The sequence below is a fragment of the Rhinolophus hipposideros genome, assembly GCF_964194185.1.
Source record: "Rhinolophus hipposideros genome assembly, chromosome: 24".
Taxonomy (NCBI): Eukaryota; Metazoa; Chordata; class Mammalia; order Chiroptera; family Rhinolophidae; genus Rhinolophus; species Rhinolophus hipposideros.
The window spans coordinates 39,046,345-39,065,184 of NC_138070.1; the positions used below are offsets into that span (position 1 = coordinate 39,046,345).

General features: G+C 41.2%; 1 protein-coding gene across 7 annotated transcripts in view; it reads right to left on the reverse strand.

Moving 5' to 3' along the window:
• The window catches only part of GRIK4 (glutamate ionotropic receptor kainate type subunit 4), a 463,707-nt gene that overhangs the window by 440,415 nt on the left and 4,452 nt on the right, over positions 1 to 18,840 (reverse strand). The gene's annotated exons all lie outside the window — the stretch shown is intronic.

Sequence of the window (18,840 nt, forward strand, 5' to 3'; positions counted from 1 at the left end):
TTTTTCAGACCTGGCAAATGGATATTCCAGAGCTAATGTTTACTTTATCTAGGGCAGGGTGTGAGTCCATAACACAGTGTCAGTTGGTCTACCAAAAGACATGCTGGTCTCTCAAAACCATTCTCTACTTTTCTATGGCTAGCCTATCATAATTGGCCAATATAACCACCATCTGACCCCCAGACATAAAATTCACAGCTTTCCACAATTTCTTTCCAGTTAAAATATGTTGGCCGGTTAAGTCCTCTTTACTTTAGTCCTGCAGTTTATTGTGGACTCACTAGACTATGTCTGTTTTACAAAATGGTATCTTTCGTTTTTGAGTAAGCGTATCAGTCCTCGTCCCTCCGCACTATTTTCTCTCTATGAGACTGCCTGATCCCATGGTTCTGAATACCACTTACATGTCAATGACACCCCTATTTATCTATCTGTCCAAGACCACTTTTCTTTTTAAAAATATTTTTATTAAAAATATAGCTAATACACAATGTTATATTAGTTTCAGGTGTACACCATATTCAACATTTATATACCTAAAGAAGTGATCAGCATGAGAAGTCCAGCAACCATCTGACATCATACCACGCAGTCACAATAATATTATTGACTATATTCCCTATGCTGTACATTACATCCCCATGACTTATTTGTTTTATACCTGGAAATCTGAACCTCTTATTCCCCTTCACCTTCCGCCCCTTTTTAATTTTTCAATTACAATTTACATTTAATATTTTATACTAATTTTCTATGTACAGCATAGTGCTTAGACATTTATATAATTTAAAAGTGATCCCCCTGACTAGACTAGTACCCACCTAGCACTATATAGTTATTACCATATTATTGACTATATTATTGACCATATTATTCCCTACGCTTTACTTTACATCCCCATAAGCATTTTGCAACTACCAATTTGTACTTAATCCCTTCACATTTTTCACCCTGGCCCCTACCCCCTCCCATCTATCACCCAAATAATTCTAGTACACACATGACACCGTACATGGTTACCGTATTTCCCTGAAAATAAGACCAGGTCTTATATTAACCTTTGCCCCAAAAGACACATTAGGTCTTATTTTCAGGGGATGTCTTACTGTTTCATGTGCAACAATCTATTTACTTAGTTATTCATGTACAAAAATCTACATTTATTCAAATTCAGTCATGTCATCTTCTTCTGGAACATCGACATAACTCTCCACACCCTGAATTCCTGCTTGAATTTCTTGCGACTCCATTTCCTGTAGAACCATTGACCCCAATCTCTCATGTCCAGCAATAGAGCTCTCCTTAAATAAGCACTTCTTGTCCATGTAACCTGCTCGTAGTGCATTGGCAACACAGCTGTCAGTGATTTTATCCCATGAATTCTTCACCCAACTCACGACCCCTCGCAGGCTAGGCTTCACCAAGTTTCCAGGCTGATTTCTCTCCATTCTATTTTCAATGTAGTCATTTATTTCCATGCACAAATGGTCCTTACATGGCTTGTTTATTGCAATATCAAGAGTCTGGAGATAGGCAGTCATTCCTGCAAGAATTATTATTTGATCTATTCTTCTCTCTGCAAGGAGTTCTTCATCTTTTTAGCGTGGTGAGTGCTGGTTGAATCCCAGACTAGCAGATCTCTTTGGCCACCTCGCAAAACAAGCGTCAACATTAAATCAACCCACTTCCCTTAACTGCTTGTGTGCACCAGGCTTTTTCGGTTTCAAGAACATAAATGCCTGAAACACGTTCAACCTTATCTTTCTTGCCCTTAGTGATGATTAGAGGTGGGGCTTTCTTTCCATCGAGACCAATTGCCAAAATACAGGTAACACGTGCACTTTCGTAACCAGTGGAAGGAATGTAGATTGACGAGGCAATCCTCTGATCAATTGTCATTTGTGATCCTTGGCCCATAAACACAGCAGTTTCATTCATAGCAATCATGCTGGAGAGTGGGTGTTTAGAAAAGTTGATGCCATCATCAAAGGACTTGAATACAAGTGCACATTTAATAACTTCAGTATCTTCCAGCTTGAACAGTGTGGTCAATCTTCTTACTAGAGATAGTTCATATCGCTGAAGGAAGCCATCCAGCCAGTGTTGTGATATTTCAAATTCTTCTGGGGATATTTCTAACCGTCATGCCATTGCAAGGGCAAATGCTTGAATATCAGCCCTGCACACAACCAAAGCCTTTGCTCTCCTGTCAGCAATGCATTCCCCAGTGATGACTTCCTTCTCAGGAAATAATGGTTGCCGACCTGATTCACACTTGTGCTTCTTAGCATTTCCCTCATCCACCTGTTGACTGAGGTTATCGTACTCTGCTCCCCTTTTTTGGACCATTCTTCAACTTCTTCTCTTTGCAGAAAGCCGTAAGATTCTTGCCCCAGGAGTCCTCCAGGATTCCTTTCTTGTACTCGATGGACTAGCTCCTTTTTTTTTTTTTTTTTTTTTTTTAGCTCCTTCTTTTTGCACTCATCTTGTCTGGAGGTCAAAATATTATTCCCTTCAAATCTGCCATTAAATCAAGTGTTAACTGAAGACTTACAAGACAGGAGTGGCAACAAAAATGATGACAGTTAAGAATGATGTTGAAGCCCTAATCACCTATACCTCAAATTATTACTGTATTTGGTTACAGATCCTTTAAAGAGGTGATTAAATTACAATCGGGTCATTAGGCCAGGTCCTAATCAAACGTAACTGTTCTTACAAGAAGAGGACATCTGAACACACAGAGAGACAGAGAGGAAACACCGTGCGAGGAAATGACAAGAAGGCAGCCTTCTACAAACCAAGGAAAAAGAACTCAGAAGAAACCAAACCTGCCAGCACCTTGATCTTGGACTTCCAGCCTCCAGAACCATGAGAAAATAAATTTCTGTTCTTTAAGCCACCAAGTCAATCATAGTTTGTTATGGCAGAACTAACAAATTAATATAGATACTACATGTGACTGAGTTTGCACCTTATGCTGGAGGCAATGGGCAATTGGGGCAGGGTTTAAGCAGGAAGAAGACTCTTTATCCATCCATCCCTCACTCCCCATATGCAATGTGGCAACTGTGCCCGACACTAGGAGTAAAGTTCAAAGAAGGTTCATCTACAGAAATAACATTTCACCTGAGGGAGAAACAGAAGTTGGCCAGATGAAAAAAAAAATAAGAAAAAGGAGAGATTGGTGTTAAATCACGGTCAAGAGAAAGGGAACCATATGTGTGAAGGCCTTAAGGCATGAAGGCTCTAGGCACATTCAACAAACTGACATTAGGCCGGTGTGGGCAGACCTGGCTGAAAGAGGAGAAAAGCTTTAAGAGATGCACATGGAGGGAGTCAAAGCCAGATCATGCAGGGCTTCAAAGGCCTCATAAGCCAGTGTGAACCTTCTCCAGAGAAGTTTCCTGTGGGCCCAGCCCAACTCCCTCATAGAGGCTGAAGTTGAAGCCACTGCCTCTGGCTGTCACCACCTTTCCTTCCAATGAGCAGCCAGAAAAGCCCTCCCCATCACCCATCTGCCTGTTTATTGGAGCCAAGGTGACACCACCAAATGCATTTCTTCCTATCCAGTGCTCTGATCCAGTGCTCTGGATAGGAAGAAATGCATTTGGTGGTGTCACCTTGGCTCCAATAGAGAGACACAGGATTTGCATTTCATTTTGACTTCTTTCCAATGCTTCCAGCCAAAGCATAGAAATCACTCGCCCTGTCATTGTCTTCTTAGTTCTGTTTTCCCTTTTTCCCCCTCCGCCCCATTTTTCCCCTTGACATCCTAATCTTCGATGCAGAGAAAAATCATCCTTAGCAACAGTTTTATTGCCCTGTGATATTAACATAATGAAGGAAATCACTGCTAATTTTTATGAATTATCTCATCATAAGCAACTAATTAACAGCTGTGAAAGAGCAGGCACTGGTCTTCCCCTCAGAGAGCCTTTACCTGGAGCACTTCAAAATAGCCCTACCCTTGGCATCAAAGAGGGTCCTCTGGTTTAGACAGGCATTTCCTCTCCAACAGGGCTCCCCAGTTCCATGTCTCCCAGCCCTAATTCTGCACTTTCTTGCCTGTCCCAGCCTGGGGTGGCAGTGTTCGGCTGGCCTATATATTCAGCAGTCACAAGGCCGCCTGTGATGAGGATGATTTAGGTTAACTGGAAACTTTATTAAAATCCAATCTAAGCCGGCCACTGCTGCTCTCTGTTCTCATTACCCTCCCTCTCTAAAATCAGGCCTTGGCCTCTGTGCCTCACTGAATGTGTCTATAAAACTGAGGGAACAGGCAGCCAACAGCTAAAAGGCACTTAATCAGGAGATAATCTAGACCCAGGTGGACAATAAATACTTAGAGGGGCAGAGGAAAGAGAGGAGGGAGGAGAAAATGGCAGGGGAGGAGAACAATGGGGAGGTTAAAACATATCTGTTGCAGCCTTGAGAGGAACTGCACAGAAACACAGACTCCCAGGCTTCACAGGACATGGGAGACCATGGCACGAGAAAGAGAGGCCAGAGAGATGATATAACTCCTGAAAATTCAACAGTTCACACAGCCTGGGACACATTCTCATCCTGGGCTTCTCTCCTAAGTTCTGAGCTTCTCAGGTCACCATGCCTGCCCTCACCTGGCTTTTCCCCACAATCTTTCTCTATTCTTCCTCCAACTGGATCCCTTCCTGTGACTCTCTGGGGATCGTCTTGAAGGACGCTGGCATCTGGCCCAACTCCAGGCAGCAGCTAATGTGTCTGCAGAGATGAAGGGAGGGGCACTGAGGGATGGGATTAGAGGAGAGAAGGCTGGAGGCTGACCCACCCCTCTGTGGGGAGACATCTCCTTGGGGAGGAGTTGGGCGTCCGAGCCAAGCAGGGCAGGGGGTCCCAGTGATGCTGGGCCAAGCACATACAATCCTCCTTCTGAAGGTCAAATGTTCAACTGAAAAGGCCACAGACTACATGTTGGTGTTCTAGGAAGGAGAGGGCACTGAGAAGACACTGCTGAAATCCTCCTAGGGAGGAGGAAGAGACCTAAACAGCCAGTTAACAGTTTCCCTACTACCCCCAACCGGAATGTTCCAGGCTCTTTGCTATTCTAGTTCAGGTTGTATAACTTAGCTCATTTAGTCTCTTGTTTCCTGCCCCTGCATCCCCATTTTCAAAGCCAGTGGGTGTATGGTCCCAAGTGAAATGAACACCTTCTCAATGGCAGCCCCAAACAAGAATGAGTCACTCATTAATTCATTCAATTAATGTTCACTGAGCACCTACTATGAACACAGCCAGGGGCAGTGACAAGTAATTAATGTGGTCTTTGCCCTCAGAGAAACTAATGCTTAAACACTCACATCACTATATCCTGTGAGGCGTGGGTTAAGGTAGAGTCGATTGCCCACACCATGGCATGGGACCACTGAAGAGGGACAGAGTCCTCATGTGGGCATTGAAAGGATGGTCAGGGAAGTTTCCTTTGAGGAGGAAGTCACATATCAGAAAGGCCTTGAATGATTAATAAAATTCTGCCAGGCAGGTAAGGTGAGGAGATGAGTATTCCAGGCAATGGGAACAAATGCCCGGAAACCTGAGGGGCAAGGACGTCTGGGGACTCCAGCATGTCAGAAGGCAGGATGCATGCTGGAAAGTGTTTATGGGGTAGGATAGGAGTGGGGGAGTGAGGATGAGGATGGCACTGTCTAGATATCTGCAGCCTCCCTATGAAGCCTTCAGATGCCCTAGAAAGGAGTTTGAGCTTTCTTCTGCAAAGATAAAACTGGGAAAGAGTGAGGACGGGAGAAGTAAAGGAGAGTGCCGAGGGGCTCCGAGTGGCCGCAATTGGCATGGGGAAGTTCTCTGAGACAAGCTCTCCTCATGAAGAAGGTCCTGCTCTCCACAGATGTCCACCGGTGAGTCTCTATTGCTTCCGATCCTTGTGCGCCAAGGCCTGAAGGTGCCCAGGCCATTACCACCACCTTCCACATGCAGATGCCCTGGATGTCACGCTCTGGGGCTTAGACCGGGAAGTATCATTGTCTCAGAAAACTTTACTCAACAACCTGAATCTCACGTTCCCTGCCCCACCCGAAGTGGCCCACTCCAGGTTTATATTAGGTGGTCCTGGGTGGACTGTGCCCTCGAGACGGCTAACAGCTCATCCTGAGCATGTTGTAAAGCACCTCAAGAAAGCACAGGGGAAGCCAAGAATGTCAGTCTCTACACTCCTTTCCAGGCTCCAGGGACAAGTTTTCCATACTTTTCCTAGAGCTGTTTACTCAAAAAGTGAAGCTTACGCCAGAGGAAAGGGTGCAGGTTCTGACGTAGGCAGGGAAGCACAATGGGCATAAGGTCTCCAGAGGCAAACAGGACTTGGATCCTAATGCCAGCTCTAGACTCACACCAACTTTGTGACCTTGGATGTATTATTTAACTTCTCTGAGCCTCAGCTTTCTCATCTATAAAATGGACATGATGTTAGTATCAAATAATTTTGAATAGTACAGTCTCTGGCACATAATAAATATTTAATAAATGCTGCTATTATTAGAAGGCTAGATATTTCAGGCTCCACAAGTTCAATTCTTACTTTAAATTCTTCTATCCCTTTTTGGGTGTTCTCTCTCATTCCCACTACCACACCATATAAAAGAATAGTCCTTTCTTATTTTAAAAAAATAGATTTACAGTTTAACAATAAATCCTTTCTTTAAAAACAAAACAAAACAAAAAAACAAAAAACAAAAACGAAAACAAAGCCTTCTGGTGGATTCCCTCACCTGGTCTTTAGGACACCTACCAAGGCACCTTCTCTATTCTCCTTCCCCTGGGGCCCTGTGCTGATCTTAGAAAGCAGGGACTCTCAGGACCCCTTTCCTTGGTACCTTCCTAGAAGGGAAGCACTCAGGACATTTAACAGGGGTGAATAAAAAGCAATAATAATATATGTTTAGCCATTAGCTGCATAAGTAATCAAATGACTGCCATATGATTCCTGGTTAAACATCATTTGGGAATCTAATACATAAGGAGTTATAAATAGAGGCAGTGTGTAGAATCATTTCCTTTGAACGGGAACAGGCTCCACTTTTATTTTTAGCATCAAGTTGCCTTCAGCCTGACTCCTGTTCAATTTTAAGTTAATTTCCCTCTCTCAGATGTCTGAAAAGGAAACTTTCAAGGGCAGGATCAATGAGGAGGGCTCAGGTGCTATGTCTGCCTTCTGCTTCTCTATAAAAGCTGAGGTGTCCTGGGGATCTGGGGCAGGCCTCATTCATGCCCACCTTCCCCCTACTCCTCCCAGAGGTTCCACAGAGGGGAGCAAAAGGGAGGTGCCTAGTGTGGGGGACAGAGCACAGAGCCAGAGCTATATGTTCCACACGATTGATCTTAAGTTTCTCCAAGCTTTGGTTTCCATACCTAAATATCAGACATTATCAAGCCCACCTCTGGAGACTGTTGTAAAAATTAAATGTTATAATCTATAGAATGTCATGGGCACATATTAGGTGTTCAATAAACACTTTCTAAATTGCTTTATATATACATATATATACATATACATATGTATACTTATACATATATATACACGTATATGTGTATATATATGTGTATATATATATACACACACACACACTTTTAGGGTATTTTTCCCCACTCTCATCACCCTCCACATAAAAGGATCGCCCCTTCTTTAAACAAACAAACAAACAAACAAACAAACCCAAAAACCTTCCAGGTGTATTCCCTTACCTGGTCTTCAGGACACCTGCCAAGCCACCTTGAATATCACTGAATGTCATTTCATCTCTCATAATACAGCCCTTTAAATTGATGGTACACTGCCCTTTCATTAGCCCCACTATAGATGGAAACAAGAGATACATCAAGAATAAAAAAAGAAGCCCAAAACGTGATGGTACCCATGGTCCCTGGACCACATTTACCATTGCTGAACTCTGGAGCTTTCACTTTAGCACTTAATGCTTTCCTGTTTTATATTGGTCTATAGTTCCATCAAGTCTGAGTGTCTTCCTTTTTCACATTTAGAACAACAACAACAAAAGCTGGAGTAGCAATATTTGTATCAGACAAAATGAACTTTAAAACAAAAACTATAACAAGAGACAAAGAAGGACATTACATAATGATAAATGGATCAATCCAACAAGAGGACATCATCCTAGTAAACATCTATGATTCCAACGTAAGAGCACCTAAACATATAAAGCAAATATTGACTAACATAAAGAGATCAACAGTAATACAGACATAGTAGGGGAGTTTAACACTCCATTGCCACCAAGGGAAAAATCTTCCAGGCAGAAAATCAACAAGGAAACAGTGGCTTTAAATGACACACTACAACAGATAGATTTAATTGATAATTTTAGAGTATTTCACCCCAAAATAGGAGAACATACATTCTTTTCAAGTGCACATGAAACATTTTCCAGCACAGATCACATGTTAGGTCATAACACAAGAGTCAATAAATTCAAGAAGGTTGAAATCATATCAAGCATCTTCTCTGACGACAATGGTATAAAACTAGAAATCAATTACGAGAAAAAAAGACCCTGAAAAACACACACACACGGAGACTAAATAACATGCTACTAAATAATGAATAAGTCAACATGAGATCAAGAATAAATCAAAATACACCTTTAGACAAATGAAAATGAAAATACAGTGACCCAAAATCTAGGGAACACAGAAAAATAAGAAAAAAATGCTTACTTCTACCTCAAGAAACTAGAAAATTCTGAAATAAAAATCTAACCTTACACTTAAAGGAACTAGAAAAAGAACAGCAAACAAATCCCAAAGTGACTAGAAGGAAGAAAATAATAAAGATCAGAGCAAAAATAAATGAAATAGACAAAAGAAAATCAATAAAACCAAGGGCTGGTTCTTTGGAAAGATAAACAAAATTGATTTACAAATAAAAGACAAACAAAAAGACAGAGGACCCAAATAAATAAAATTAGAAATGAAAGAGGAGAAGACACAACTGACAGCATACAAACAAACAAAAAAAATTCTGAGAAAATATTATGAGCAATCATATGCCAATGAATTGGACACTCTGGAAGATATGGATAAATTCCTAGAAACATAATCTTTCAAGACTGAATCAAGAGAAAACACCAAATTTGAACTGACCAATTACAAGTAATGGAAAAATCAGTAATCAAAAATACTCTGAACAAACAAAACAAAATACTCTGAACAAACAAAAGGACTGGATGGCTTCATATGTGAATTTTACCAAAAATTCAAAGAATTAATACCTATCCTTCTCAAACTATCCAAAAAATTCAAGAGTGGGAAAGCTCCCAAACTCATTTTATGAGGCCACCATTACACTGATTCCAAAACCAGACAAAGACATTACCAAAAAAGAAAATTACAGGCTGATATCCCTGATGACCATATATGCAAAACTCCTGAACAAAATATTAGCAAAACAAGTTCACTAGTACATTACAAAGATCATACATCATGATCAAGTGGGATTTATTCCTGGGATGCAAGATTGGTTCAAAATCCACAAATCAATTAATGTGATGTACCACATAAACAAATGGAAAGATAAAAATCATATGATCATACAAATAGATGTAGAAAAAAGTATTTGACAAAATCCAGCATGCATTTATGATAAAAGCTCTCAGCAAACTGGGAATAAAGGGACCATATCTCAACATAATAAAGGCCATATATGACAAACACACAGCTAATACCATACTCAATGGGAAAAAGCTAAAGCATTCTCTTTAAGATCGGGAACAAGACTTTCACCACTTTTACTCAACATACTACTGGTAGTCCTAGCCACAGCAGTCACACAAGAAAAAGAAATAAAAAGCATCAGAAATGGAAAGGAAAAAACAAAACTGTCATTATCTGCAAATGAAATGATTCTATACATAGAGAACCCCAAAGAGTCCACCAAAAAACTATTAGAGCTGATAAATGATTCAGTAACGTAGTAGGATACAAAATATTCAGAAACAGTTTGCACTTTTATACACCAATAATGAAGTAATAGAAAGAGAAATTAAGAAAACAATTGCATTTATGATTGCATTTAAAAAATTAAATACCTGGGAACAAATTTAATCAAGGAAGTAAAAAACCTGTACTCAGAAAACTGTAAGACACTGAAGAAAGAAACTGAAGAAGATACAGATAAATGGAAGGATATACTGTGTTCATGGACAGGCAGAATTAATATGCTATCTAAAGCAATCTATAGATTCACTGCAATCCCTATGAAAATACCAATGGCATTTTTTCACAGAATAGAACAAATAACGCTAATATATATGTAGAACAATGAAAGACCCTGAATAGCCATGGCAATCTTAAGAAATAAAAACAAAGTTGGATGTATCACGCTATCTGATATCAAATTCTACTACAAGGCCATAGTAATAAAACCATCATGGTATTGGCATAAAAACAGACACATAATCAATGGAACAGTATAGAAACCCAAAAATAAACCCACATCTATATGGTTATTTAATCTATGACAAAGGATTAATCTATGACAAAATACAGAATGAAGTAAAGACAGTCTATTCCATAAGTGGTGCTGGGAAAACTGGATAGATATGTGCAAAGAAATGAAATTGGACCCCCTTCTTACTCCATATAGAAGAATAAACTCTGAATGAATCAAAGACTTAAATGTAAAACCTGAAACCATACAACTAGAAGAAAACACAGGCAATAAACTCTCTGACATACCCTTAGTAATATTTTTTTCTAATCTATCTCCTCAGCAAGGGAAACAAACAGAAAAGAAACAAATGGGACATGAAACTAAAAAGTTTTTGGATATCAAAGGAAACCATCAACAAAACAAAAAGACATCCTACTGAATGGGAGAAGACATTTGACAACGATATATCAGTAAAAGATTAATATCCAATTTTTTTTTTAATTTATGTATTGGGGTGACAATTGTTAATGAAATTACATAATTTCAGGTGTACAATTCTGTATTACATCATCTATAAATCCCATTGTGTGTTCACCACTCAGAATCAGTTCTCCTTCCATCACCATATATTTGATCCCCCTTACCCTCATCTCCCTCCCCCCACCCTCCTTACCCTCTGGTAACCACTAAACTATTGTCTGTGTCTATGAGTTTTTGTTTCTCATTTGTTTGTCTTGTTTTTGGTTTATATACCACATATCAGTGAAATCATAGGGTTCTCTGCTTTTTCTGTCTGACTTATTTCGCTTAGCATTATACTCTCAAGATCCATCCATGTTGTCACAAATGTTCCTATATCATCTTTCCTTAACACCGAATAGTATTCCATTGTGTATATATACCACAACTTCTTTATCCATTCATCTATCAAAGGACATTTTGTTTGTTTCCATGTCTTGGCCACCGTAAACAAAGCTGCAATGAACATTGGAGCACACGTGTCTTTATGTATAAATGAATATCAAAAATTTATAAAGAATTCATACAACTAACTCAACACCAAAACCATAAACAATCCAATTAAAAAATGGGCGAAGGATCTGAATAGACATTTCTCCAAAGAGGACATACAGATGACCAACAGACACATGTAAACATGCTCAACATCACTAATCATCAGGGAAATGCAAATTAAAACAACAATGAGATATCACCTCACATCTGTCAGAATGGCTATCATCAATAAATTAATAAACAAGTGCTGGCAATGATGTGGAGAAAAGGGAACCTTCACACAATGTTGGTGGGATTGGAAATTGGTGTAACCACTGTGGAAAATGGTTCAGTTTCCTCAAAAAATTAAAAACAGAACTACCTTATGACCCAGAAATTCCACTTCTGGGTGTTTATCCAAAGAAACTCAAACACTAATTCGAAAAAATATATGCACCCCTATGTTCACTGCAGTACTATTCCCAATAGCCAAGATATGGAAGCACCCAACTGCTCCACAATAGACAACTGGATAAAGAAGATGTGGTGCATGTATACAGTTAGTCATAAAAAATAGAATATAACAATTTGTGACAACATTGATTGACCTAAAGGGTATTATGCTAAGTGAAATAAGTCAGACAGAGAAAGACAAATGTCATTTCATCTCACTTATATGTGGAATCTTAAGAACAAAACAAATGAGAAAACAAAACATAAACAGACTCATTGATACAGAAAACAAACTGATGATTAGAAGACGGGAGCGGGGTTAGTGGACTGGGTGAAAAAGGTAAAGAAAGGGATTAAGAAGTACAAATTGGCATTTACAAAATATTCATGGATATTTAAAATACAGCCTAGGGAATCTAGTCAATAATAGTGTAATAATTATGGGTAGAGGTAGGTAGATGCCAGACTAATTGGGGGGGTCACTTCATAAAGTATATAAATGCCTAACCACTATGCTGTACACCTGAAACATAATAGTGAATATCAACTGTAAATGAAAATTAAGAAGAAATTTTAAAAAGGATAAAGGAAGGGGGCCACGCACGAAAGGATGTGGCAGACTCTTGAAGCTAGGAAAGGCCTCAGCTGACAGCCAGTAATAAAATAGGAACCTTGATTTTATAACTGTAAGAAATTTAATTCTGCCCAAATGAGCAGAAAACGGATTCTCCCCTAGAATCTCCAGAAAGATTCACAGCCCTGCCCAGCACATCTTAGTTTTAACCCAGCAAGATCCATGTTGAACTTCTGACTTACAGACTGTAAAATGATAAATTTGACTTGTTTAAGATATTAAGTTTGTGGTAACTTGTTATGGCAACAATAGAAAACTATAGTAATATTTATGATAGTAATATTCACTGATAATAACTATTATTGACCTCTTACTAATCATCAGGTACCATGCTAGCCATTTTGATTACATTATTGCACATAAACCTCAACAATCATACAGGGTGAGTATAACTAACCCTGTTTTTTTAAAAATTTATTGGGGTGACAATTGTTAGTAAAGTTATAGATTTCAGGTGACTAACCCTGTTTTATACCGTGTTTCCCCCAAAATAAGATCTAGCCAGACAATCAGCTTGTCATGCAGGGTCTCAGCTCCCGCTCCCCACACAAGAACACAAAATACGGTGAGGCCAAAAAGGAACAACAACAGAGCCATAGACAGGGGAGTCCTACCACTATGTTCTCACTGGCGGCTGGTTGAGACACAAAAGCAAACATCCACCAGTACCCCAACAAGGAGTCTTCCTGCTCCCCAGTCTCACTGGCGGCCGGGAGAGACACAGGAAGTAGGATCCACATGATCCGCAATCCACCATCCACGCTTGCTAACCCCACTTGCTAGCCGCAGTCTGCCGTCTGCTGTCTGCTTCTCTGCAAACCAACCAACCAACTAGTGTAGCCACAGCAGTTATATTAGTGGCTAATGGCTAACCGGTAACAGCTGATGGCTACCCAGCCACAGCAGATTGCCATCTGATATCAGCTGATGGCCATCTAATAACTGAACCAGCATCTTTCCACGTGAGGCTGAGAGCCTGGAAACTGCTCTCTGGGACTCTGTCCCCACACAGCTCTAATGTGTCTTTTGGAGCAAAAATTAACATAAGACCCAGTCTTTTATGTTATATATTATATTATTACATTATATTACATTATATTACATTATATTATATTATATATTATACTATACTATATTAATTATATTATATTAAGACCAGGTCTTATATTAAATTTTGCTCCAAAAGATGCATTAGAGCTGATGCATCTAGGTCTTATTTTTGGGGAAACACGGTAGTAGATAACAGAGGCCAAATAACTTGTCCAAGGTCACATGCTGAAACTAATTCTAAGTTTGTATTCAACAGAGCCCATCCCCATTCCACTGTCCTATAATTCCACCCAGAATTATACTTGCCATACATGTTTGTGGGGACAGAGCCAGGAGTGCAGTTTGCAGGCTCTCGGTGGCCTCACTTGGAAAGTTGCTGGCTCAGGTAGTAAATGGCCATCAACTGTGATTGGATGGCCATCAGCTGTGGCTAGTTGGCCGTCAGCTGTGACCAGTGAGCCATTGGCCACTAATATAACTGCCGTGACTACGCTAGCAGAAAATGGGGGCTAGCAAGAAGATGGTGGCTGGTGCAAGAGCGGATTGCAGAGAGGTGGATGCCGCCGGTGAGAATATAGTGGTGTGACTCCCCTACCTATGGCTCCATGGGTGTTCCTTTTTGGCCTCACCACATCCTGTGTTCTTATGTGGGGAGCGGGAACAGAGACTCTGTAGGCCGCCCCGCATGACGATGTTGAGCAAACCACAATTTTTTAAAAGAGAACTGATTTTCATTAAATATTACTAAATGCCATACACTGTACATGGTCCTTTATATATCTCCCTATGGTAAACTGTTATCTCCAGTTTATAGATGAGAAATTGAGTGTGAGAAAAGCTGAGTAATTTGCCTAAAGGAACATGACTAAGAGAGATTCACACTCGAAGTCCGAATCCAAGGACAATTTGTTCCATAATGCCTAGGATATGAAGACTTGAATGTGAACTCCAATTTCTTCCAGGTAACCATCCTCAGGGCTTCATGGTAAGATGGGCCCTCACTGGAGACCCAAAAGGGATTCCTCCCCACCCCTCCCCCAGCCTGCAACCACAAGCCAACAGCAGTAGTACTTCATGAGAGTGTGGTCCTGCCTCCCCTGATAGGGGCCCTCCCAGGAGCCAATGTTGCTCTCTGGGAAATCATTCCTGGGGCAGATGAGGAAGAGGTTGATTAAATATAGGGAGATCTCCAATGGCGGCAATCCACAGATACTTTCACTCATTTACACCTCATTTCATCTCCACCAACTCCACTTATTTCCATTTAAGGACCTTAATTCCTTTAGCACTCCAGATTTGCCAAATTGGCTCTAAAGGGGAAATTAGCATTCAAGCAGCTTTTCCAGATAAAGGTCTCTTTAGTTTTAAAATCCCCAAGAGCTCCAGGAAGTACAAGGAGAATTCCTTACTGATAGCCTTTGGAAAGTTCTTCCCCAGCCTGTTGGCCTGAGAATTCCAGGTGGCTGCCCAGGTTTGGGGCCACCCACTGTAATTCCATTGCACCACAGGTTGGTGCTCTTTGGATCAACTCCTTAGCAGAGCCTCCTGCTGAGTCCCTAACCCCCCCATCCCCTACCCTCTACCCCCACTCCCTGGACTGTATGCTTCCCTTTTCTGTCATCTCTAGGAAAATTCCCTGTTCCTTCATCTGTGAACTGAAAGCTCAAAGTCTTCTGTTGTCAAATCCCTGTCACTGGGGGAAATTTATAAATATTGCCAGCACTGTTCTCAGTGCTTTGTATGTAGTAACGTATTGAATTCTCATAAAAACATGAGGTAGGGACTACTGTTACCTCATGTTATAGATGAAATTGAGGCACTAAGAAATTAAGTTCTTACCTGAGGTCATACCACTAGAAAAGGGTGGAGCTCAGATGCAAATCCAGGAAACATCCTTAGTGACCAAGCTTTGGCTTCTACCTCTACTGGAGCCTTCCAGAGCCAGTAACAGTGCTACCTGTAACACATCTAGTTCTGTCTTACCCTTGTTCTCCAGACCCCAGCCAACTTGGAATAGCTATGTAGACGCCTGGGTGAGTCAGGGCAGAAGGAACTGAGAGAAGAGGGAGACATAGGAGGGACCTTCTTGTGGGCTGTCCCAGATAGCAATCCAATCCCAGCTACATTGAATACAGGACTGAGAGGAGCTGAAGGGACCGTGGCTGATGTCTGTCCCTGGGGCTGAGTTTTAGAACAGTGACCCTCTCCTCTGAAGGGGATGATGCTAACAGAAAGAAACTCAACTACAGAGAGCCCCAATCAGGGCTGCAATGCCTCCCACGTCTAGCGGTGGCACAGTCTGCCTTCCCATCCAGCAGCATGGCAACCCAGTGGGCATGCCAACACATGCACGTGCTGAGCCCAACTGGTCTGGGTTCTGTTCCCTCTCCACAACACCCACCATGAGATAACTGGGCCCCATGACTCAGCTCAATGGCAAGAAACAAACCAAAAAGACATAGAGGGGCTGCTGGGTAGCCTGACAGCTGTCTGCCACTTCCTGCAGCTCAGTACAAACCCCACAGCCAAGGCCCAGCCCCCATTAAGCCAATATGGAATGTGCATCTGCTCATCTAGACTAATGAGAACTAAGTGTGACCGCTGTGTTGCCTGCAGCTGAGCTGCGAGGCTGTGAGTGGGATGTGTGAATTCTACCCATACACACGTGTGCATTTCACCCACTCAGGCTCACACACATTCAGGCACTTCACTGAGATCTAGCAGTAGCTTCCACCATTGCCCGTGCTTCTCTAGCTCCTCCATCAGTGGCCACAGGGAGAAAGGAAACACCCAGACAGGTCTACACCAACACAATGAAAAGAATAAGTAGGGCTTCATGTTTTATCTTGTCTACCCAAGCCACTGGGGTCAAATGGAGTCATGGCTTAAATCTGGAAGATGGCTGCTTCCATTCTGAGCTCTTATTAGTAGTTAATGATGACACAACGATAATGCAAGGTCTCCCGATAAGACTATAAGAACAGGCCAGAGACTAAAGTATTCTATCACATAATCCCAGATTGAAAGGAGTCTTAGAGGTAACAGGTCCAACATCCATTTGATGCTGAAATCCCTATCCAACCCATCTGTGGTCACTGCCAGCTGTAGGGATCTTGGTACCCAAAACAGCCCATTACATCTCTCTGGTAAACATTTTTTTTACATCAAAATCTCTCTAGATCTTTTTAATGACTCCCACCCCTCCCAAGACTCTGTAAAACACAGAACTGGAGACAGGTTTTTGAAATTCTGACAAAATATTGCCATGGCTGTTCTCCCAATACCACATGCATCTCTGCCAGGCAGGCTACATGGAGAACAGCAACAGATAGCATCAGACAATGACTTGTGTGGAGGGGCAAAATGAGAGTCCAGGGGAAAACAGACCATTGTAGCACAAATGAACACAGGCACCCGCATACCAAAAGTATTTGACAATCAGCTCTATTATCTAGGACTTCTGGATAATAGCCTCATCTGCTCATCTCTGAGACCCCAGCCACTGGGACCTTCCCAGTTTCTTCCCAGAGATCAATCATGATATGTTTAAGAAGACACAATGTTTTTTCCTATTATTTGCCTGTTCTCTTCAGCTTGGCCTGATTTTGAAAGGTCTTGGATGTCAACACACTGGCCTTGGTAGCTTATAGTCCTCACCCATCGAGACGTGCTGCTAACAGGCAATTCAGGCCTACAGCACCACAGATGTCTTCTGACTCTACTCGTTCATCGATTTGTCCACGCCTAGGAGATGTCCTCTCCTCTCTTCCCTTTGAGGCTACCACTCCCTCCGTATGAGCCTGGGCAAGTCACAAACTCTGTGAACCTCAGGTTCATCTTCCGTAAGATATGCTTACTTCTACCTACCTCACAGGTTGTTGGGGAAATTAAATTAACATGTGTGTAAGAACATGAGTAAACCATGGTACAAATGTCCCCAGGCAGATGGGAGTCAGAAGACTTAGTACTACCAAAGGGGCCTTCACCAACTCACTTCTTATTGAGACCCCAGTTCTTCTTATCGGTAAAATGGGATATCTAGACCTAATTCATTCCTCACTTCTCTGCAAAAGAGACTATGGCCAAAGGTTATAGTCAAAATGAGTTCTGGAAAAATTGAGAGAGAAGATAAATGTCTTAAAAGCATCCTGTGTGCTGCTCCTGGAAGAAGACTGAGCCACAGGTGAAGATAGATGGTGACACTGGGCTGAGTGACTCCACGTAGTACACTGGTCTGGATGCCTGTAAAACTGCAAGTAAGCCTCTCTCATGACAATGTGGTGCTGGCAGGGATGGGGTCGGGGACAGAATAGAGACAGTCTTGTTCAGGCACAGATGCATGCAGAAACACATGCAGACTTTCTTTTTATATATTTTTTAATTTTTTTGGTCTGGCAAAGTATTTACTCTCCTAATTACATATTCTGTACAGTTATTGTGAAATAAAATTCATTGGCATTTTTGAGCACTGACCAATAGCTGAGGATGAGAAATTTCAAAACTGACAGGTCAGCTCAAGATTCATAAGTTGCCATTAGATAACTCATCTAGTAAAATTTACTAAGCACCTTCTATGGGCCAGTCACCATGCTAGACCCAGGAATAGAGACACAATAAGAAAGACACAGACTCCCTAAGGTGTTCACCAGGGGAGAAATTTGTGTCCCAGAAATCTTTTTATATTCCCTCTCTAGGTGACAGATGAAGGACAAAGTCATCAATTTGTATTTGTCACTAATATGAAAGACCAACTGATTGTATATATGGGTGTCACAATTTGGAAGAGATGAAAACTTACATGTCAATCAAAATTTCATAAATCACATGACATGGTAACATTATTCAGGGTAGGCAACTACAAAAAGCCCTGTGGTGAATTGTCTGCAAAGCATAGAATTCAGTTGGTATATCTGGATCTTAGCGTGCCAGAAGTATTTAATGCGCAGCAGAATAGGATAAGAAACCAATGTTTATTATTCTTTTCCCTTGTCCCCCCTCTTATTATCTTTATATCATTTAAATGTTCTATGTTTAACATTCTCTCTACAGGACTTGGAACTCATTGGGGCAAATCCAACTAAGTATAAAATAGTGGTTGTAAAGTGCTTGGAGGTTCTAGTAAGGCAGAGAGTCAAATAACTACCAGTCTTTGCTGCTTCACCCGACGTGGAAATCTTAAACAAGAGATTCAACTGCTACAATAACCTGCTGACGTGTCTAATGCCACCCTCAAGAGCAGGACTCTGCACCACCAAGAATGAGCCTTGAACAG